A 24,141-nucleotide genomic window follows, 5' to 3' on the forward strand; every position below is an offset into this window, starting at 1 on the left:
GGCAGCTATTTCTACAGCCACCTCTTTTTCGTAATTAACAGGACAAATCAAGGACAGTACATACCAAAGCAAAAGGCTTTTTTCTCCTCATGTAAATACAATACACATGTAATTTATGAGATCCACACATCTTGGATTTTACTTCCCCTCTTCAGTCCCTTCAGTGCTGGAAAATACTGCTTGCTTTGAATGGGAATTTTCTTTTTCCCATTGCTCTGTACTGTGATATCCATCTCTGCTGTCTTTGTCACAGGGCTTATGCAGTCAGAAATCTCTGTTTAGGGTCAGATCATCCACTGACAGACGTGTGCTGCTCAGGCTCCAGTGAAGCTATATTGACATTTGTTGGGGCAGCATCTCAGGGAACACAATATAAAGTGCTTCATATTTCTTTTGCTGGTTCAGTGCTTGGAAGCAATCCAGCAAAACCCAATGTGAATTAAAAATGGAAACTAGTTCTCCAACCTTCTCTGCATGCTGGCTTAGCGATTACACAAATTAGCTGGGCATGCCTTTTTCTTAGTGCAATGCAAACATCTCCCCACAAGCAAGTCAGTGTTAAAATGTGCACAGTTTTAAACAACACAGTGTTAAAGGGTGAAAAATTGATGTTAATCTTGCTTTCTCCTGACCCTGTCACCATAGTTGAATTTTATCAAAGAGAGTACCTTTTAAGTGACTGTACCCCAGTAAAACTCTCACAGGCTTTCGGTTCCTTCCATTAGCTTGCTTACTGATTGAATCGATTCCATCATTTGTAAGGTAAAGATTGAAGCCATCTCAGCACATCCAACACACAATGTAGACCATTCAGAGGTGTGAAAGAAAAGCCAGGCAGTTCATACACTAACCCAGTATAATAAACCTCAGAATCTGGCACAAAAGCAAACCCAGTAACTGTCAGAGAAACCCCTTTGGTAATAAAAGGAGGGCTTCACAGATTTAGAAAGTACTGCTTCTAAAGCCTGTTTGGCACAGAGCATCCTTGTCACACTTCGCAGCAGCCATGATTAAAAACTATTTGAGGGTAAAAGTGTTTTCTGGTATTTATCAGTGGGCCATTAACCTTACCAATATCAACATTTCTATTGTCAGCAAGATTAAAAAAGCCCGTTATAGAAAAATGAGCACATTGTATATAGAGATATTGGAGCGCTGATGAATTACCAGCTCTGCTCAGATACAGGCTTCAATAGGGTACAGCCTTCAGCATAGTGAGAAATAGAGGATGAATTAATTGCTGTGTGAAGTATAATGCTGAAGAGTTAAACTAAATGAGATGGTTTAGCACAAGGGGAGACAAGGTTTTATGCACAAGAGGAAGAATATACGTCAGCTTTTAGTTCCTGTAAGTGATGCCAGTAATGATGGTACAAACAAAAGCAGACCTGAGCAATGAAGTCTGTGAATCCAAGCCCATATTTAGATATAGATGAGAGGGGGAGTCCAGGCAGGAAACAGGCGGATTCCGTGCAGAGGTCAAAGCAGAGGGACACAGGGACAAGGCAGTGGGTATGAAAGAGGAGAGGACCTGACAAGCAGCACCCTATTGTTTCTACCTCATTCCTTGTTCATGTGATTCTAGATGAGGATAAGCCAAAGGACCACCTGGTCCTCTAAATTGTGGGGTTGGACTTGAGTGCCTGATGTGCAGAATTTGCACCCCATGTGGCAAGCACTAATTGTACCTGGCAATGCTGAAACCTGTGGTATAAAGAGCCATAGGTGCAAAGCTCAGAAGAGTCTTCTCATTTCAAAGCCGTTGCTTTTGGTTACAATATAATGGAAAGCTCAGGGGGGAATGCAGGCTGTAGGAAGAGAGGTGGTTGGGACAAGAAGGATAAAGGCTCACTGCGTATTTCCATAGTATATTGAGGCAGAAGGGGGACCTGAGCCTTGCAGTGAGAGTCTTTTTACCATCTTCTCAGTGGGAGAAGCAGGGAGAGTTTGGCTAGTAGGAAAGCCTTAGGAAAGAGCTCTTTTCTGCATCACAGGCCACATCTCCACTTGCTTTCACCAGAAGCCTCCTATGTGGGGGTCTCTGCAGGATACAGAAGCACCAGACTGCTTGTGTTCTGCAAGTTAAGAAGGACCAGAAAAGAAGGTCCATGCGGACAGCCCTGCTGGCTACAGAGCAAGACCACCAACTGTTCTGCTCTCTATACAGCTTTTAAGTTACAAAAGTAAAGATATAACAGAGAGGATTTTTGTTGCTCTCTTTTCCCTCTGCTGGTTATTTTTCTAAGAGTGTGTGTGTGTGTATATAAGAATGCTGTTAGGGGGTCATTTATTCCTGTCAGATAGCTTTCATTACTGTAATAAAATTCACCTGTTTGACAGCTTTTATTTCTGGATTCTGAATTCTCATGCTTTTCTGAGGTTTCTTTCTGACCTCCAGGATGCACAAGGTGGGTAAGAGACATGTCTAGCATTTGTGAATGTCTTCGAAATACCAGAATTCAAAAAGCCTGGCTGTTCCTGTCTGGTAGATCTAATTTCAAGCTCTACTAAGAGCATAGAGAGGCACTGCAGATCAGCACAGAAGGAAGCATTAGGTGCAGGGTGATGCTTTTCTTAAAGCATCAGTGCAGAGATGACCGTAAAGGTTAGCTACAGCTGGCAATTACATATTCTCCAAACCAGGCAAGGTTTGAGACCCATCAGCCTCCTCTTCCTTTTACTATTTGCATTTGATCTGCTACTGACAGAGGTACCCAGTCCTTTCTGCAATAGCAGACATACAGGCATGAAGTTTCTTAAGGAAACTTAAGGTACAGACTCAGATTGGCACAAAGTTCTGTTCAGAACAGCTTTTGTACAGGGAGGGCTGACATATTCATTTTGGGGGTTCCCAAAGGAAAACAAAAGCATATGCAGACCCGCTGCAAGGTGTTCTGCAGGTGTGTAGTAGGTCTGATGCTTTTTGAATGGTTACTGTGTAGGATTTACTCTATGATAATCTGAGGACTTGCTCAACACATTCATAGGAGTTCCAGTGAGTGCCAGGAGAGGACTGTGCCAATATGCAAGGGCACATGGCTCTTGTATGACAACTGTTTGTGCAGTCCAGCCAGCTGGAGCTGGAGCTCTGATTGAGCTGCTGCTCCTACTCTAGCCATGCCTGGAAACCTTGAAGAAATAGCCAGACCTCAGAGGGAATGTACTGGAGTGTCCCTGCATACAGTGACACCTACTTTTCCTTTTCTGTTAGATGTTCTCCCATTGCAGGCCTTGTTGAAAGAGGGGTAGTGATCTCTTCTAGGGGTTTCCACACGAGACTGGGCAGGTGTCCTGAAGTACATCACCCGCTGTGGAATCGTAGGCCATAAGAATGAAACCTGGCTTGAAAACTGTATTGTTGTGAATGAAGAAGTCTTCTTGAGATTAATGTGGTTTGTACTGAAGTCTTAAGATATAAATTTGAAATGTTTTGGAATGTATAAGTGTCTTTTGGCTGCTAACTGGCAGAAGGGAAAGAAACTGTTAGAAGGTAGGGGTTTGATGATGCCTGGTGGAAACTGCCACACTCACATGAGATCTGCTCTTGCCTAAGATGTTTTATACAAATCCGGAAGAGAATTTGGTGGCATGCGAAAGCAAGTATGTTGCCAGAGAGGGCCTGATATTCAAGATGAAGGGAAGCTACAGCAGCACATATAGCAAGTATTATAAATATGACCTAAATGCCACTGAGTAAGAATCTGCTTGGCTAAAAGCCATGGAGAGCATCTGGGAAGAAAATAACTCCAGACACAGAAATCCAGGGGCATGGAGGGAAACAGATGTGCAGTCCAAAAATGACAGTAGACAGCAAGTTGAACCCATAGTGCAGTGCAAAGGGGCAGGTAGAAAGGTCAAGGCAGTTGTCAGCTCTGGAAGCATAGATGGCGTGTTACCAGAGCACAGAGGCAATAGCCTTTCTCCATGTATGTCCAGGAGGAAAAACATATAGGAATGTTAATAGGAGAGAGTGTAGGCAACTCAGAGTAATGTCAAAGACAGGAGCAATTAATGGGATAGAAAAATGTTTTTATAGTTAAAGAAAATAAGGTAATAAAATGTTATGTGTCTTTAGCCCTAATTATCAAATATATACAGAAAACTACTTAGTAGATTCTACTGCCCTACACCTTTGTGGTTAAGAAGGTAGAGTGCACATCCATAGAGTCTCTAAAAAGGCATGCTATCAGTGCCAGCACCTGCTGTAAATGAAGCTGGAGGAGACAACCCAGGAGAAATCCATCAAAGATTATAGGCCAAATTCTACTGCCTTCACTTTCTGTACTTCCACTAAGGTAAATGAATTTGCCCAAGGAGGTATTAAATGAACCATCCTGACTTATATCAGACAGAACCCTCATTGAAGGCACCATTCACAACAATTAAAAAGATTGAACTATTAATAGTATGGATAATTGAGAGTGTAGTGTCTGATTGATTTATATATAAATGTATTGTTATGTGTCAAAACATTTATTGTTAGCAATATAATATTGATGGCATAGCATTGATAATGTCCTGCAGACTACCTGCTATTCAAACAGTGGCCATTTATCACCTGGCAAGATCCATGGGCTCATATCTCATTAAAGAGGTGGAAAATATTTTTCAGTGTCCTCCAAGATGTCTGAATATTTCTTGTTAAATCCTTCACTAGCTTTGCTCTTTGTATATCCCGAGTTCCTGAAATTAGGTTGCTTTAGCTTACTGACTGCTAGATCCACTAATGGAAGAGACTGAGTCAATCTGATACATGCAAATATGAATACTCTGACCAGCTTTCTGGAAACAAAACCTGTTTTAAAGAATACATTTAACAAGTGTCTTGGGACAAGTCATTATCTCGGATTTCTCTTGCTGGTTTTGGTTAACTTGAAATAGAGAGGGAGAAATACAAGAACAAAAGATAATCAGGAGGTGTGAAACTGAGTTTCCTCTGTGACTATGTTTTATAAATATTTTAGATTACCCCCTGCCTGAATGGAGCTTTGTTTGGGGGAATCAGGCAGGAAGTGTTTGGCTTTATCTGATACCTACTTTGGCAGCCCGGTTTACTTCCCTGTTTTGTGTGATATGGTGCCAAAGCCATGTTTTGTAATCATAGACTTTTGGGGATGCCAGGCCAGATCCAGAAGCTGCAGAAGGGACAGGAAGACTTGCACTGACACAGCTGGCTCTGGACCAGGTTCAGTTTCAGCGTTTCTCTAAGTAAGGAAGGGACAAATATGATTATTTGATGAAAGATACTGGTTCTCATCTATCATCTTTCAAATTGCAGAATGCCATCCTACTGTATATAAGACTAAAAACTTACAAAAAGGTCACACTTGCATCTGTACGTTTTCAAAGTAAACATGGAAATCTGATCATTTTAACTGCAATGTAGTTTCTGTAGCAGCTACTAATACGTTGTTATTGGTTTTGCATTCCCACTTTTGGACTAATATTGTTTTAAGTACTCTGTGTTCTTAATGGAGTTGTCATTCTTGCAAAGAGCTATGCAGTGCCAAAGAACACTTCTTAGTGCTGTTTGCTAGTCTGCTGGTGAGTTAAGCACCTCTGCAGATGTCTGATAGCCTGAATTTGCTAGAACTTAACCTCCAGAAATATATCCCTGCTACCATAAACAAAACTGGGCCAAAATACTGCTGCTGACAACGAGCTGTAAGCCAGTGAGGAGAGATTTCAGTATCCCAAGTACAGAGTGGAAACGCTTGTTCCACCAATGTTAAATACCTTGGAAAAGGGTTTGCCATCTGACAGCAATGACCTTGCCTGTCACACTTCCACGCCTGTGTGCCATCCTGTACCCTAGCAAAAGACACAAAAATACAAGAGCACTACTGTGGCCATTCCCCCTGGAGTCTCAGCCTGCTTCTGGTCTTGTGTGGGTTGTAACTTTAAAAGGAAGAGCTGGTAGCAAATGAGCCAGAGTCACTTGCAGGTTCCACCCACCCCCCTCCACCCCCCAAAGCCTTCTGACCTTGAAAAGCCTTAAAGCTGCATTCCCCATGAAAAATAACTTCTACTTAGTGCTGAGCACGTGTATTGCTGCACAGACAAATAGACAAATAACAATGTGAGTACATGCCTTGATCATTTATCCTCCTTGGAGGGCCATAAACCATGAGTAAATGCAACAAAAGCAGAAGATTAATAGTGGCTGCATAATGCTTTGCATTTTTCATAATGATTCTTTACAGACAGAATCAGTAAGTGTCTCTAATTGGTAGGCACTTGTTCTGTGAGGGGGCTTGAGTTCCCTCCAGTAGAGTTGGAGGCCATGTTGGCTACTCCTGATCCTTGTCCCCTTTGGATGCAAGGGTGCTGTGCAGGAAACTTCTGGAAACCTACCCAGCGTTGTCCAAACGTTGTCCAAAGCAGCAAGTATGTGCAGGAATACCGACAGTGGTTCTTATGGAAGGCTGCATGCTGGGAAAACCACTTTCATAGACTTCTGTCATATTTGTTGCTTAAATTGATTTACTTCTTTTTTTTTCTTTTTTTTTTTTTTTTTTGTCTTCTATAAAGAATAAGAGCATATTGTGTCTAGTGCCCTAACTCTGAAATTACATATCTGCTTATATCCATTATAATGCCAAGTAGGGGTACCCAAGCTACATCAGTGCTGTTTGAGCAGGAAGCAATGCCAGGGCAGCTGTGTTGCTTGCAGTGCTCAGGCAAATTTGGCTCTTTATGTGCAATCTGGGTGTAGTGCATGGGCTCAGACACTGACCGTGCACTTGGGCACTCCAAGAGGAGAGCTGGTACCACACCCTGCCCTTGAGTCCTCCATCAGACCTCCCAGGCTGAGATGATGATGGGCCTAAAAGCCACGAGCTGGCCGCTTGGCTTTCAAAACTGCCACACGCACACACTGCAAGCTGTTCCTGTTGCCAGCTCTCTGAAATGTAAAGCTTAAATTGATTTGGGCTATGCTGCCAGGATTTCCCCAAGTGAACTTGGAGAAAGTGATCTTACACAGATTTATCTGAAAAGCTGCCTAGTGGTGTGGATCTTTTCCCTTTCCTGAAGTCCAAAATACCCACATCATATATCCCTGCTCACATTCTCCATAGTACCATTTAGCGTCTCCCTTCATTGTGCAACTGTGCTGTTCAAGTCTGAGATTGACACTGGAATGGCACGTCCTCTGCAGAAGAAAAGATGTGGGACAGATGGAGATACAGGAGAGGGAGAGCATATGGGGCCTTCCAACCTCTTTCTGTCTGCAGCCTTCTTAGGCAAGTAGGATTTGTCCCTTTGTCTTCTCCCCACTCCTAATTAAAAGCTCTTCTTAGCTCTGTTCTTCCCAAGGAGGCAGGAAAATCTGGAAGGCAGCTTGTTAAGCTTAGGTAAGTTCAGAGTTACGTTGCTCCAGAAATGGCTCTGGTGGACAGCAAGCCCATTAGGGAAAAGATGTCAGTTCTGTAAGTGCCTCTGAGGACCAGGCGTGTGTTCTTTTAGTAGTTTCTTTACCTATTCCTAATTCATTTTTCACCCTCTTTTTGGCTATTTGTGCTCTTGTCTCTGTGCAGTGTCTTGAACGCGGTATGGCTTCAGTCTGGCTTCTTGGCACTGCTGTAATAGAGGTATTTCTGTTACTGAGAGCAGTCAAATAAAATCCAGCAGGCTTGGGACATGAACATTTGTGGTCAGTCTCAAAACCAAAAGCCAAGTAAGCAGCTTTGTTCTTTTCAGGCAGATCATCAATTAGGGCCAAGATCAGTAACATGTCAGTATGGTTTCTGACTCCAGGCTGCTCTTTAAAAAGCATCCAAGATACATAGACTATCACTTGACATGATATGGATATTCATACAACATTTACCTTGAGGTTTCTAGAGAAGCTTCTGAACTCTCCAAGAAGCTTCAGAGCTCTTCCTGTTTACTATTTACTTAGTGGTGACAGCAGGCACACCAATGTTACTTATGTGAGGTCAAGATTTGAAAGAAAAGGAGGCAGAATATCATGAAATCCCATCCACTTAAACTAAGAGGAGTCATAACCTAGTAGGAGAATAACCTGAGCATTCATTACTGAACTGCAGCATCAGGTATTGCTGGGGTAATCAGAGATTATCGCCTCCAGAAAAACTGCATCTGAAAAGAGAGCCTGGCTGCCAGACAGGCATTTTGAAAGGGAAGGGAGCTTCTCTGCTGCAAACCAAAGAACATATGCTCTTCCCTCCATGCTGCACTATATGGTAAAGAAAAGGAACAGAGCTTTTAGCAGAGCTGTCCTGGCACACCAAGCATACATTTGATGTTCAGTGGCCTGGCACAAGTGGAAGAGGAGGGCTTGGATGGTAAACATCTGAAATGGTGTTAACTGAGGCCACCAATGCACTAGGAATGAGACCTTGAGTATACTGCTAGGGAAAAAAAAAAAACCATCCCCTGCAAACCCCTATTCCCTCTCTATTTAACATTTCATATTCTGTTATTTACTTCTGCGTCCTATAATTTGCACCGCTGCGTGTTGGGACTTGCTGAAAACAAAAGGAGAGCTTGAAAGGGCAGATTTTGACTCATGTCATATCCAGGCCAGTTCCCTCAATACAAACCTTTTGACTGTTTGTTGACTGTTCCACTTGTTTATCTTGGGAACAGTTTACCAGGGCCTGTGCTCGCCATGCAGATCCAGGGCACTGAAACCTTGCCTTCCTTGTTGCTTGTTAAAACTCTACCTCTGTGAGCTGACAGCTGCATCCTGCAGGTAAAATGATCTTTTGCCAATGAAGTTTCTGTTCTCTTTCTGAAAATCCCTGTCTATGAACAGGAATCTGTAAGAAGGAAATATCTGAATCCTCCTCTAGGCATTAGCGTAGGAAGCTCTTTTCTAGGTAACATGTTGCCATTACCCACCTCCCCCCCCCCCCCCCCCGTTTTAATTTGCTGTGTGGCAAAGCTCTGGAGAATGAAGATCAATGCTGCTGCTGTCCTTAATGAAAAAGAATTTCAGATGTTGCAGGGTGATGAATCTGAAATGATACCCAATAGGTAAATGAACCCCCAACACTATATAAACCAGAATATGGGTGTGGTAACTTGCTGGAAATCAGGAACTGACCTGAAAAAGCCTTGGAGAGGAGAAAAGACTTGATTAGGCTTGCTAATGTAACTGCAATCAGCTGGGTAGGGTTGGCAAGAGGGTTTGTTGCTGTATGATGATGTGCAGCTGGAGCAGGAAAGCATTTCATCCGGCAATGGGGAGAATGGGTCACACCCGAGAACCCTGGTTTGAAGTTGTAGCGAGACTGGCAGTGCTACACGGAAGATTAAGGTGGAGGTGAGGTGTGAGGCTGTGGTTCCAGATTCCCAGGAATTCAGGTTAAGGCTTTTCTGCAATCTGTCCCTGTCTGTCTGAAAGAGGCTTGTTTTCTAAGAGCAAGCACGGTGGAGATTCTTGTGGCAAAGTATATGCTGTGTTCCGAAGGTGTTTTGTTTTTTGAAGGGGGCTTTTTTAACGTGTGTTTTATACTTTTGCCCAGTTAAAAAATGGCTAACAGTAAATTAGTAGAAATGCAAGTAGGATTAAAACTTGGTGGAGTTTTATGAAGCAATTAGAATGGTATTTCATAAAGCCAGATGAAAAATGCAGTTTTATCCAAAGCACATCTTCTCTATCTTTTCTTATTAAGCACTTCGACCTTCCACTGCAAACAACAGAAGGTTTGGCGGCTAATACAATGTGCCCTAGTTATAAAAAAACATAGGGGAGAGTTGTAATAACTCTAGAGTTCGTGGAGTTTTGCTTCCAGAGAGCCTGTTATGATTTTCATTTGTCCTTATGAAAACTTTGCACTGAGCTCAGTGTGAGCTCAGAAGGAAAACAACCTAAATGATCATGTATGCGTACCCCTTACTTCCATGGCTGAACCTGGGCTTAGGCTTATCCTAAACTTACCTGTGTTCTTTTATATAGTTCAGACATGAAGAAACCATTATATGTTTGAAGCTTTGCTTTCTGTTTTGTTCTGATCAAAAATACTACCTTTTCCCACCAACTTTGCTTTATGAAGATCCTCCCTACAGACAACAATGGCTGTGGAGAGTTGGTTCATGCTATCTGCAAGCTGGCCAAAGCCAGTGTTTGCTTGTTGTTGCTTGATGCTGTAGGTTGTCCCTGTGTCTCCTGTGTTTGCATTGCTATCTCGAAACACTGTTCTTTACTGAAGGTGGAAGTTCATCACCTTGAACTAAGAGCATAAGTTGGAAGGGCACCAGTGTTATTACATGGTGGGTAACAGGGTCCTGTTAGTTTTCTTTAGAGCCTGTGAGGAAGGGGAGATGGTGTAGTGAGAATGGAGTGAAATTTCAGAGTCTAATCAGAAAAGAGTGACACTGCTAGAAAAATGTGGATTTTTTTTGTGTTTGGGTTTTAACATCAAAGCTTGGTGCATGGCAGGGTTGCCTTCAGCTGTCTCCAGCACAAGTAGCATCTTCATGCTGACTTTCCTCTCTGCCACTGTTCTGACATGTAGACCAACCATGGACAAAACAGGAAATTGCCTCCTCAAGTTAGGCAGTAACATGCTTCAATTAAAGCATAGGAAAATTGTGTGGAGACAGGTCTTTGTGTGGGATTCTTGAGCAGGAAAATAGTCACAGGTGAGGCATTGGGTACGGGGTTCTTTGGCACACTGTTCGCTCTGTGTTCTGCCAGCACAGTTGCCATTGCACAGATATGGCCTTACCTCCTTTCCCTTATAGTTCAGACCTTTATTGGTGACATCATTCCATGGATATCCCTAATATTCCCATCTGAAACACCTTACAGAGGCTGTCTGAAAGGAACAAAAACCTATCCTGAAAATCAGGTTCTTGTCAGAATATTTCCAAGTTGAAACCTCAGACTGTAAGCCACATCTGAAACAAATGTGGGGGGTTTCCAAAATAAGCTATGGATTTTCTTGTCTTTCTTTAAAGATAAGCCATTGGCCCACGTAGTACCCTGTATAATATGATAGATTTGTACTAAGTCATTGCAATCGGGAAAACATACTGGGTTTTCTTTTTCTTCTGTATTCTCTGTGCAAACCTGCTTCTGAGGGAGTTTTGCTTGGCAGCTCGGCTTTCCATGGAAGTGGGGTGTGGTGACAGTACAGAATTTCTTTTTCTTTTCCAAGTATTTCTCTGGCCCAGGGAGACATTTGCAGTCCTTAGGCAAAAACATGCACCCAGCCTTGTCAAATTGTCAAGGGATGGAACCCAGCTGCGTGTGTGGGGATTGCTCCTGCTGCAGAATCCTCTGCTAAAGGTAAAGGAGAGAGACTGCTGCTGCTCAAGGGCTTCAAGGATGATAAAAAAAAAAATTAAAATGGTTTTCTTTAAAACAGCTGAGTCTTATTTGACTACCATTAAACTTTCATTCATTGCCCTGTGCTGCAGAAAATGGCATGTCCTGCTGTCATACTTGAGTAGAGATCTTGCTGCTTCGTATAGAGATGCTATGAGAAGGGTCTTGCATGCAGCTGTATTCATTCATCTGAAACGGAAGGATGCTTTTAGTTATTACAGGCCAACCAAAATACACCTTTCTAGATCTTTGCCTGAACTCACAGATCTCAACCTGCAATCAAAGCTGTTAGTCATGCTGTGGGTCTCCTCAGTAGTGGCTTTGAGTCCTATTCAACAATGGGAAATCAGAGGGACTGTGTTTCAGTGTGGGGGGTTTGTTTCGGTTTTCATTATCTGTTTGATTCCAGCCTCCTGTCACTTCTTCCTGAGATGTGAAAAGCAGTTCTGTCTCTTTTTTGGTAGTTACAGAATCAAGCAAAATGAGGCCTCCTGCTTTATTGGTGTTTGTAGGTGCTGGAGTAGCAGAGGTAACAGTGCCCTGCAGGTTGGTGCTTTGCTGGGGTGGTCAGCACAGTCCTGTGTTTGGTCTGTGTACCTATAGGTGCTGTGTGGTCATCTCTGCATTGCTGTTGGGTTGTGCATGAGCAGGAGCAGCCCTGAGCAGCACTCTGGTGTGTGGTAGTGCTCATGTATGCTGTGCTCATGTACAGCAGTTGCCTCTCAAAGGCAGCAGTATCAGCATCTTAACAGTGCTTAGTATCTTTGTTACCCTGAGAATCTTCATGCATCTGCTCAAGGGAATGAGCAACCACGGGGCTTACTAGGTTCTTAATAGTTCTTGTAAATGGAACAGCCTGCTGGACATCTTAAAATTCAGGTCATTATATTTAAAAGAAAATTCTTCCATTGTATTCTTCCACGATCGAGAAAGTCAACACAGCCTTCCCCTTTCTCTGTGCCTTTTAGGCTCTAAATGAATGGAGGTAGAAGGACAGAAGCTGCTTGAAACAAAGACAATGACTCCAAAATATGACTGAATGGACTCTGCTTGAATCCTGTTTCGAAGTCCTTCAGATCTGTCATTGGCATTGATTTGGCTTTCTATCATCTTCAGTCAGATGTAGCTGTAAGCACTGTTTTCCAATCCTTATCTGCTCTTTAGGCACCACCACCAAGCATGTGTGAAAGGAAAATAGGAGGAGGAGGACTATCCTTCTTCCAAAAAAAGTTATTTCATAAGGCATCAGGCAAAGGGGAAAACATGGCTTCAATACAAAGTGCGTTCAAAATGCATTGTGAACCTTTGTGAATAGGTGACCACAGTGATGCTGATCGCTGTGTGATTTGTTTGGCTGTTGTAGCAATCGCTTTCTGTGCTTCCCTGAATGCATTGGAGTTTATTCAATTTTACTTTTGTTAAAATTATGGAATCATCCCAGGTATAGAGTTCTGAGTTGTTAACATCTTTCCAGATCCCAACTCCTTCAATTTGATGGTGAATTAACTAGGACTGTGCTTGTTTCTTCACTAAAGCATTATCTTAGAGGTTGGTTTATTCCTACCAATAAATGTCTGCCTTTGGAATAGCATGTAGTGTGGTTTTAGTATTATTTAGTTGTTCATTTAGAAACAAAGAAGTCTGCAAAGTTGTGATCTGATTTGACATCTTTCCCTGGCTTTATCAAAGAGATTGTCTGTAATATTCCTGTGATAAAATGACAAGGACTAGACACTGCTCTTTTGAGACTACCAACTTCTTCCAACAGCAAGACTCTCCCAAGATTACTTTTCATTCTATCCATGTGGCAGGTGCATAGGTGTGAAACAAAGAATCTGGAAGAAATCCGCTGTATATATATATATATATATATATAGACAGAGTACTATCTGTAATTGTTAATGTTGGAAAAAGTGACAACTGCATAGTCCCTGCAATTGCTGAATAAACCCAGCTGCTGGAACCTTTTTATCTCTCATTCTGTTTATGCTTTGATCAAAAGCTTTCATTGCGTATTCAGAAATAGTATTTTATGTACCAGTGATGCTGAATGTACAGCACAGTACATTAAATCAGTGGTACAGGTGTAGAGGTACCTTTAAGGATAGGCTGGGTGTATTATGGCTTTGCTTAGCATCTGAAAGCAGCTCAGGGTGAAGGTAGCTTGTTTTGATAGTGGTAGTGTCACTAACATACCGTCTGTTGGAAAATGTTCATCAGCTCAAAACTAAACCACACCTTGTAGTGGAGTGGACCTTCATGGTTTGTGTGCATACAAAGCTGTTGTCTTGGATTATTGACGAAGGCACTCTTCTGTGAAAGTCACGTATTCCAGAGGGAACAGTTGTGTTTGCAGGGTTTCTTTCATTGGAGAAATACTAAGGAGTTTTTTCACAGATTTATAAAGGAGAAACTGAGGCAGAACGTGTTTGGTATCATGTTGACAGTTTATCATGGATGGCCAGTGGGATATCCAGAAGAACCAGATGAGATAAGGCACCTAATCTTGTAAAAGCTTGTCCTGAGTTCAGCAGTAGCAGTCATTTTTCTCCTTGGTAGCTGGTGCAGTGCTGTGTTTTCACTTTTGGCCTGGGAACAGAGCTGGTAACACCGATGTTTTTAGTTACCGCTCAAATGTTTGGTCTGACCAAGGACTTTCTGAGCCTCATGCTCTGCCAGGGAGGAAGGGAAGCCAGGAGGAAGCAGAGACAGGACACTTGACCCAAACTGACCAAAGAGGTATTCCATACCACAGCACGTCATGGCCGGGATGTAACGGAGACTAGGGGACTGCAGGGTTGGAGGAGGTATCGGTCGGTGCTCGGTTGGGTAGGGTTGGGCGAGTTATCGGTCAGCTGGTGCTGAGGTGTTGTATTTCTCTCCTCTTGTTATTTCCGTTATCATTATTATCATTGGTGGTAGCAGCAGTGATTTGTGTTATACCTTAGTTACTGGGCTGTTCTTATCTCAACCCATGGGAGTTGCATTCTTTTTGATTCTCCACTCCGTCCCTCCAGGAGTAGAGGGAGGGAAAGAAGGGGGGGAGTGAGTGAACAAGCTGTGTGACTTTGTTTAAACCACTACAAAGCTAGAAAGAGCCAGAAAGGATTTGAAGACCTTTCCTAAAGGTGTTAATAGATAAGCCCTTGCTGAGCAACTGCGATTTTTGTAAGCATGTCTGCACTAGCTTGCACAAAGCATGTTTCCAGCTCCGACTGAAAATACCAGCCAAGAACCTAGACATGGGCTTAGGTCCTCATCCCAGCCAGTGCCTCAACAGGTAGCGAGAAAGCATCAAACACTGATGGTAGTGCTGAGGAGCAGAGTTCAGGCATATTCTCTGCCATAAAGGACTTCTCTACATGTCCTTGCTGTGGGCAGAGCTGCAGGGCAGCTGACTGCTGCTGCCCTCAACCTCTTCCGCAGTCCTGCACGTGTTCCAGGCCCACTATACACAACGGCTGTTGGAGGCTGCTCTCACAGGCCGTTGCAAATACTCATCCTTCCTGAAAATGAGCAGCCTAATTTTACCATTGCTGTGTATTCCAAGTGATCCAGAGTCTTGGAAAACAAATGGGGTGGAAATATTTTCTTTCCATTTTCTCTCTTCTTTCTCTGTGCTACTGAAAACAGGAATGTTCTGGAAGCAAACATTTTTAATTTTCTGGGTGTCAAAATTCCTTTTAAAAATAATTGCAAAGAGTATTTTGTGTGCACCCATTCGGTAAATCATGCCAGATCATAGAATCAACCACATTGGAAAAGACCTGTAAGATCATCCCGTCCAGCTGTTCCCCAGCACTTGCAAAGTCCACAACTAACCCATGTCACTAGGGGCCTCATCTACACGAGTTTTGAACACTTCCAGGGGTGGTGACTCCACCACTTCCTTGTTCCAGTGCCTGACCATCCTTTTGGGGAAGAAATTGTTCCAGTCCAGACGTCCTCTGGTGCAGCTCAAGGCCTATCTTGATTGTTAATAGCAGCTAAACCAGATCAAAATCAGCAAGCATTCAGAAATGCAAGGTGACAGCTAGCATACCACGTGGCTGGTACATGAGGAAGACCAAAGCACTTGTATAACCTGAGCGCACAAGCCCCTGGTTCTTCCACTGTGCAGTCAAGTTCCTGGTCACCACACGTATCTCCCCACATGTTGTTTATCCTTCCCCCTTGCCCGTCTCGTAATCACTGACAGACACAGAGATGGTTTTCTGTCCCTTGATCTCAGGAGGGAACCACGATGGAAGGAGAGGAGAGTGCATAATTTCTGGCTTTAGACAGATGATGGTTAAGCTGGATGGCTAAAATAAAATCCAGCCCAGGCATACTGTTGACAGCATGCAGAATAATTCCCAGCTAACTCTAATGCAGCCTACCCACCATAACTGCAAATCTAGCTGTTAGCAGTTCAAGATGTGTGCAAAGCACCAAGCTTTCCCATCTCCTGCATTTTTTCCCAGATGTTCACTGTGCCTTTTCCTCTTATACATGTCTGGTTCCACATGTTCCCGTGTTAAAGTCAACAGAAGGTTCCAAATCAATCCCTGATGCAACTATGACAGCTTCACTGAACTTAGTGACAACTGTCTTGAGCTACGATGGATGGTGACTGCACTGGAAAATACAGCAGGAGGGATAATGGATAAAGAAGGTGTCGTTTTAAATTCCTCTCACTCTATGCTTAGGGCATGTGTATGCAGACATGCTTTCTAATGTGAATTGCTTTAAATGCAGGAACCTAAACTTTGGAAGTCAAGTTTCCTCAAATTGATGTGGTACTTCAGCTGCTGGGTTTTTTTTAAATGTTTAGAGAGCATTAATGTAGTTTGACTGAGCACCCGTATCGTTGTCTACCATGGCCTCTCAAGTTAGTGTAAGACCTTAGGAATAATGCAGGTATGTGTATACTTAAGCATTATACGTGATGTTACTGTCACTGGGGACTAAGCATAAAAACTTGTGGTTTTGTTTTGTTCAGGTGTGATTTTTTTATCTATAGGATACATGGAATTTTTTCCAGGTGTTGGTCCTCCCTGAGCTTACAGTTGTTGAGTTTCAAATATTGCACAATGACAGAGCCTTTAATTTCTTCTCAAGGTCAATCTGTGCTCTTTCTCTTGGGAAATCCTTGCAAACAGCTTTAGGGCTATAATCTCCATTGATGAAAGTCCATTGGTTTTAATGGAGTTGGTTCAGGAGGGAGCTTGCCTGTTGGATTTGACAGAGCAATGAGGTGGCCTGATGGCAGCAGCTTCTGTTGTTTTCCTTCGAGAGGAGAATGTGGACATGGATAACCCACTTCAAAAAGGATTGGGATTTGCTCTGGATTCCCCACACAGTGTCTCAGAATGAGTTTCACACTGCTGCTGTATTTCTCTGCGGCAAAAGGAATAAAAAGTAGCTGAAGTCTAGATAACTCAAAATCAGATTAAAAACCTTCTATTTTGGGAACTGAACATGAGTATAAAATCAGGTATCAGCAGTAACAGGCTATAACATACAGCATGTGGGATAGAATGCTGTCTTGGCTTTCCCGTTGGGTTTCTGTTTGAGGAGCCCGGCAGTAAACACTGTACTGACTCTTGTGTGCTTTGGAGTTGCACTATATGCTGTCACTTAAGTTATGTCTTCGGAGTGGACTGCTGCATAGTACAGAGATACCAGATGGAGACTAATCACAGCAGCATTCTTCTTGATAAAGCGGGGATGTACTCTGCATGTAAACTGACACTGTGCTTTCTGTTACTGCATCAAGGCTGCCTCTAGTTCCCGCTTACATTATTTAAATGGCTCAGGTATATTTGCACTGTACTGCAGTTTGCAGCACTGATACATCCTCACCCTTCTGGCCCGTACCAGCATGGGGTTTTCACACTGGAATTATTCCTGTGTCACAGAATCATTCTCTCAATCCCATCTGTAGAAGCTCTGTAGATCAACCCCCTGGGAAATAGCACTCCAAGTATCTGTTGTTCTACTCAAATGCTGACAGGTTTTTACAGCCTTCTGAATACCTGTGTCCTCCTCTTGGTTAAATTTGTGCTTTATACCTTGAAATACAGTAGAATTTTTTGTATCTCTTTATCAAGTACTCCAACTTAATCCTATAGAATTTTTATGAAACTATCAACTAGACTAGTGTCCTATATAATATACCTGCATACTTATATGTAAGTTCCTAATTGTAGGTGTCTAACTTAAACCCAAATACGTGTTTTGCATATAGCTTTTATATAGGCATATGTACATGAAATCATACATGCACCTTGGATAGAGAGTATGTGGAGAAATTCACGCTGTGGATGCGTTTGCCTGCATAAAATAGTTTGCAATATAAGATAGAATATATATCAAGAATATATCAAGTCCAGGTTGGATGGGGCTTGGAGCAACCTGCTCTAGTGGAAGGTGTCCCTGTCCATGGCAGGGGGGTGGAACTGGGTGAGCTTTAAGGTCCCTTCCAACCCAAGCTAGTCTGTGATTCTGTGATTTTTCTGGTGGGTTCTAAGAAGGATACACCCCTCCCAAATGGTCTCACAATGTCTAAAATTCCATCTTTCCTAGACATCTTAAATGTTCCACTGCATTTGCAGTAAAGCGTGATGAAGTGGTGACCTCACACCACCACCAGTGATGTAGAAAGCATGACATGTAAGGTATACTCTCCACATGCTTCCAATTAATACAGGCACAATCACACATGCTTCCCATGCATACATGTGCATGTGCTTAGCTAAGCTTCATTCTGAAAGCCTAGCTATGGCTGCATTAAACTTCCCCATCTTCAGTTTCCATTTTCCTCTGAATACTGAGAGGGTCTAAATGAATATCTGTTTACATTAATTGAAAGAAAGAATGTTTTTCCTCAGGCCCTAGATGGCTTTAGACAACAAACTGACATCCCTTCTAGTATGAGGGATAGTGCAACAGGGCAGACTGTGTTTGCATCATTTTCATGTGGAGCAACCTCTGCTGACGTACAATCCCATGAAGCCTCTCAAGACAGTTAACCCCTACCCCTGTTAATCTTTCACACAACTAGCAACAGAAAGGTGCAGCAAAAAATCAACTGCAACTTGAGGTCATAGCAGGTGGCTTTATGTGAGTGAAAGGATCTGGATTCAGTAATGTTCATGCCAGATATATTTTCATTAATGTTTATTTTCAGTAAGAAGAAAAAAAATACAGAAAAATGTAAGATTTGGAGCCTTTCAAAAGCTGCCTTTACTTCTCTTTATTCCAACTGAGAAATACTGACTTTGTCCAGTGAGAAACTCAGAGCTGTGTATGGTTTTTGCTGCATTTTCTGATGCATTTTCTGATAAGTAACACTGGCAGAAAATTAAAGCCTAATTCTGCAGGAAATACAAACTCTATATAGCCACTGACTATATTAGCAAACACTGAAGGATAATGATCTTAAAGTCCTTTCCAAACCAAACCATTTTATGATTCTATAATGGGCTCCAGTGTTAAAGCATTGATGAAGCTTGCTGTAACGAGTCTTTATTGCAAATCAGGACTGTGGTCTTGTTATGGTGAAGTACATGAGGATGTTTTTAATGAATAGAGTAATATAGTTAGGACTTAAATGAAAATATGTATTTGCATATGTTTACTTTTACAGGAAAATCTATGTGAAAAAATGAACTTGAATGAGTGTGTTCAAAAGGAAAGCAGACTTTTGTATGAATTGTCAAACAAAATTTGTCTATAAACTTCTTGTTTGTTGAGTTCTGAATGACTGTTAAAGAGCAGAGTCTGGTAAGCACTTAGCTGAAACCTTCACATAAGGAGAAAGGAGGAGAAAACAGATGCCCATTCGACTAGAAGCGTGAAAAGCTTGTACAGAGGGTCAAAGACTGTCAGGACAGAGAAGATGAGATGCATGGTCTACCAAAAAAGACCACCTGTCTGAAGTGGCAGAACAGATTGTAAAGCACTGGGAGTAGACAAAATGTGCTAATACTTATTACTTTAAACAAAGAGTATGGTGTAAGGGAAGCAGAGTAGCTGGGGGAGACAAGTGGAGTATTTGAAGGCTATCTTGTTCACAGAGGGAGACAGTGAATTGAGAGCTTTACATGGAGAGTGCCACTGCACTCGGAGTGTCCATACTGGGAAGGTAAATGAGCAACTATGTGTGAACACGATCACTTAAGGGCACCAGTCCTGTCGTGAATTTGCCATCTTACAAAATACTACAGTTTGGAATCTGTCTTCAGGCTTTGGTTCAGACCATTATAGCAGGTGGCTCTAGGTGTTTGGACATCTCTCTGGGTGGGTACAGTGATTACCTCAGGCTGGCCTGTACTCAAGTTACTTTAGGAGTGCAGCTCCAAAGCAGGAGATTTACCTTTTAGACCATGTGCTGAGAAGCAAAGAGTACCCGGTTGGCCTTGCTGAGCCCATGTGGAGACCTGCTTCCAACATGAGCTGTGCTGGGCAGGACAAAGTGCAAGCTCCAGCCAGGTCTCTGCTGCCAAGGAGGTATTGATCATCTGCTGCACAAACCTCACTGACAGCACAGGATTTTAGGGATGTTGCTGCTTCTTTTCTGATCTTTTAAATGTATTGACTAGTCTTTCAAGACTGCTAGCTCTTGAAAGGTGCTTCCCACTGAAATTCCTGGTACTTGCTCTTTACTCTGACTCCAGTTTAACTGCCTTGTCTGAATAACTAGCTAATAGCCAGGATGAACTTTATGTCTGTTTAAATGCTTGTGGCTTTAGTGTAAAATGTAATATGATGCTGTCCTCTGGGACAACGTGGGAAAATGTAAAAAACAATTCCATGCTTGTGTTTGCAATATTAGAAAGGCAGTTTGGTCAGGTTGGGCAGGCTTGGATTCTTTTTATAGTAGGACAAGTAAAACAAGCCTATGTTTCTCAAACTCCTTGGCTTAAGATTTTTTTCTCATGAGTAAGTATTTATAGAAGTTATATGGAATGGTTACATCCCTGTAGAAGGGTAGCTTGTATTATTTTGTAATGGTAGACCAAACTTTCTCCTTGTTTAACCTTGTGTATCAGGGTAAACAAAAGAATTCCTAAATCACTTCAGTTCTGGCATCTCAATTGCCTAATTAAAGGTGTATATTGATATCTAGGTAGATATTTATTTGGTTACACACCTGACTTTTGCTACATGAAGTACAACTGCATGCTTCCTATGTGCAACAGAATACTTCCCCAGAAGTCCCCCAGACAAGGTCAACTTCTGTTTTACTGATCTTACAAGAAAGAAAGGTACTCAAGTGCTTCTTTTGACAGGTAATTAGAGATTTCTATTTGAAAATATGACTTCAGGCACTTGAGTTATCGAAGGTCAGCTGTGGTGCCATGGGGCATGTGGCACCCTTTGTCCCTGCAATAGCACCAGCAGTGGGTCTGGTCCCAAGAGCCCTTACTGGGGCTCTGAGAGTCTCCTCCACAGTAGGACATCAGTCACAGCCTCAGATTCTTCCTCTGTGTGAAGTTTGCTAAGCAGTATGATCTTGACCCTGCAAGATGTCTGAAGCTACAAGAGAAGAATAAGCTCATAGACCTTGTCCCATACAAAGAAAAGTGACGAAAAGTGACACGTGGAGGAAATACAGCCAAGCCTGAGCTATGCTCTTTCTGAGTGAACAGAAGTAAGTCACAGGATATCTCGCACGCTTATTCCCCTGGTCATAAATAGTGAAATTAGATGTTTGTCTGGAGACAAGAATGTAAAAGCAATCCTCTGTGCCCAGGGCATGGGATCATTTTGGTCCTGAAAAGCTTTGAAAGATTCCTCTTCATTCAGTCCCAGTTACTTCTGCCTATCTGAACACAAACTTCTGCAGCCTCTTCCCAGGCTTCTTGTTTCTGAGACAAAGCCATTTCCATTTAGAGCCCTCCAAGCTCCATCCACCATAAGCTTTCCTTTGACCTGCTGGGTGTGGACAGTTTCCCCAGAGCACCCTGTCCTGCCCACTCTGCCCTCACCAGACATGGGCAACAATTAAGCTAATTAAGCTATATGCAGGATTAAGTCTATAGGGCCAGTTTCACAAAGGGACTTAGGTGTTTGCAATGGGAATTAAGCTGATTATCAGCATATCGCTCTCATTATACAGTCTTTGAAACTCGCATAGCCTTGTGCTTGTGCACATTTCCCTTCTGAGAGTTCCTGTGCCCACCGGGAGGGAACAGAATTCCCTTTATGCTATTCCCTCAGTGAGAACTGCCCCAGGGTGATTCCTGGGCTCGGGGTAGCCCCCACCTCACCATGCAGTGCTCAGAATCTGTGAGAAGCTATATACCCTATACCCTGCCACAGGCTTTGCTTGCTCCATGTAGTAGGAAAGCCTGTTTGAACCGTCTTGTTTCACACCTTTATGTACCGAGTTGTGAGGGAACAAAAGACATTTTTGTTAGCAAAGGCTCACAGAGCTTTTCTTTCATGTGTGACAGATGCTTTCAGAATCCATTTGAGGGAATCTGCATAATTGATACACAACACCAGTGACCCAGCCTGAATGACTTAAAGTCTTTATTTTCGTCCCGGGTGGCTCAGAAGCTGCCAGTGGAATTTGTAAGGCTCCATTAAAATGTTCAGGTCTTTGGGCTCTCTAGCAATGGGGGCCACATGAATACCTGAGGACAAATAGCCTAGGTTTCATTAGCAAGATAGAATCTGCAGGGTGAAACATGGGAAATCAAATGTGATAAGGAAACGGTTGTGAGCTGGTTATGCAGAGTGTCAGCTGCAGCAGGCTGAAGAATAATAAAAGGAGGGAAAATGATGAGCTCTAAACTGCAACAATTGCCCTACAAGCCTTGACTGCTGCAAGACATTTCCTTCTCTCTGTCACTCCTACCAAGGGTTAGCAAGCTTTTAATAAAAAGCCAACATGGAAAATCCTTTTGACAAAGTACACCGTTCAAAATGGTGTTGCTGTCAGCAGCATGTTGTACTACCACTCCCTCTTCAGATTTTCATCTTCGTCTAGGCATAAAGGCTCATCCCAAAATGAGGAGGACTCGAGTGGATTAGTTTCTTCTCATTGAACAGAATGTATTTGAATAGCTCTGGCAGTGAGCTTGGGGGTTCTAGTAGAGGCTTTTGGAGGGTCTCTACATTTCCCAAGGGTAAGATACAGGAAAATGCTACAGGTTTAATTTTAAAGACATTTTTCAGATGATTACTCTGCTCATTAATGGTCCTCTCTTTCATTCCCTGATTTTTTTTCTCATTCCCTCAACCCAATGGATCACTATGGCATCCATGCCTTGGTTTCCAAGGGATGTGGGATTGCAGCCTGCATGTGCTGGTGGAGTTCTGTTCAGGCTCTGCAGCAGGGTTTGGCCTTCCAGAGGTTCCTTGTAGTGAAGACTTCAGCAATATTGAGAAGGGACTGAGTGTTCTGAAAGTAATACATCCAGAGTCACACCACACTCATTTCCAGTAAAGTGCTGAGAGTCATATTACCACATTTATCCCCATTCAGCTCCCTGAGTCACCACAAAAATCACTGGATGAGTTGCTTATTCTCTCTGCGTCACCATGGCCCATTTAAATTGGGGATAAAGTGTAGCATTTCTTCACCTGCGAGGAACACCAGCTTTGCACTGATGACTTTATGTTCCAAAATAGTGATCAATATAAGGACTTATATTGAAGTTTCTCCCACCTTAGTGTGCAGTCTCTGGTGTCTCTGCATGAATGGCTTGTGCTGGGCACACTTGAGAGATGGGTTGCAAGGTCACCTGGGTTGGGTCCAGTATGGCAGGTCTCAAGATCCTGAATGCTTTGCAGCAGCACAGTGATCATACCTGTTCTCTATCAAGTCTTAGCATGGAAAGCAGTGGCAGTCTGGAAGATGGCATTTGTTCCTTTTCCCAGTCTAGTTTCAATAAGGTGTCTAAATACTGTCATATATATTCTTCTATTCCAGTTTTCTGTGTAATCACAGAGCAAAGGAGTATGTCTTGCAGAGAGACTGCACTTTAAGGGCTAAAACAAAGTTTGGTGAAGCCTGGAAATCACATTAAAAATTATCAGTAACCATGAATAAACTGCCAGCACCATTCAGCCTAGTACTATAATCACTATAAATTACTTTAAGACATGTTTCCGTTTAGTAGCTGGTAAGAGTGAGAAGCTTATAACTTAACTCCGGTAGGTGTACTGGTAAATGCCTCTTTAGTAAGTGGCTTGGCTCCGCAGGGCTCCACATTACTTGCAGACCCATTACCTAAGACAGCACTAACATATATGGTGTATAGCTGCTTCAACAAGCCAGATAGGTTTGATACAAGTGAATTCAATGTGAAACAGTTACAAATCAGATACCAGAAACAAATCAACAAGGGAAATGAGAAGCCTGAGCTCTGAGTTTTGGTTCCTCACCTTATTCTTCCCATTGGTGAGGAGACTTCAGCTTCCCTTCTCCTCAAATGGGCAAGGTGCGTTAAACTACAAACAAACTTGTGCAGCTTTGGGACAGGCTCCTTCAGCCATTCAGAAACTTTCCAGCCCCATAGCCAGTGGGATAATGCTCTCCAGGAATTTGCCAGTGCCCGCTTGAATAATGAATTTGCATTAGCCAGAAGGAGCAGAGTGATGCTATGCTATCTATAGTTTACTAGAGAATCAGTTTTATCCCTTGCTAAGGAAACATAGATTTACAATAATGGGACTAAGAGAGTAAAAAACAGGCAAAGCATGTTATCAGAGATAATACCAAGTAAGACCCATCCTCTTTAACTTCTGCAGCCTTTCAGTTGCTCAGGAAGAAGCTAAGTTGCTATTTGAACTAAGTCAAGGGTCAACATGTCCTGGAGAATTCTTGAAGTCTTTCCTTCTCC

At 42.6% G+C, this 24,141-nt stretch overlaps 1 protein-coding gene across 1 annotated transcript in view; it reads left to right on the top strand.

The window, feature by feature from the left end:
• The first annotated feature begins 9,234 nt into the window (after positions 1-9,234).
• Positions 9,235-24,141, top strand: part of GPC1 (glypican 1) — a 250,429-nt gene continuing 235,522 nt past the window's right edge. Inside the window, exon 1 of the mRNA XM_065675478.1 lies at positions 9,235-9,292. The gene's annotated coding sequence lies outside the window, so the exon portion shown is untranslated. The remainder of the gene's footprint in view (positions 9,293-24,141) is intronic.

Source organism: Lathamus discolor, chromosome 3 (genome assembly GCF_037157495.1).
Source record: "Lathamus discolor isolate bLatDis1 chromosome 3, bLatDis1.hap1, whole genome shotgun sequence".
Taxonomy (NCBI): domain Eukaryota; kingdom Metazoa; phylum Chordata; class Aves; order Psittaciformes; family Psittacidae; genus Lathamus; species Lathamus discolor.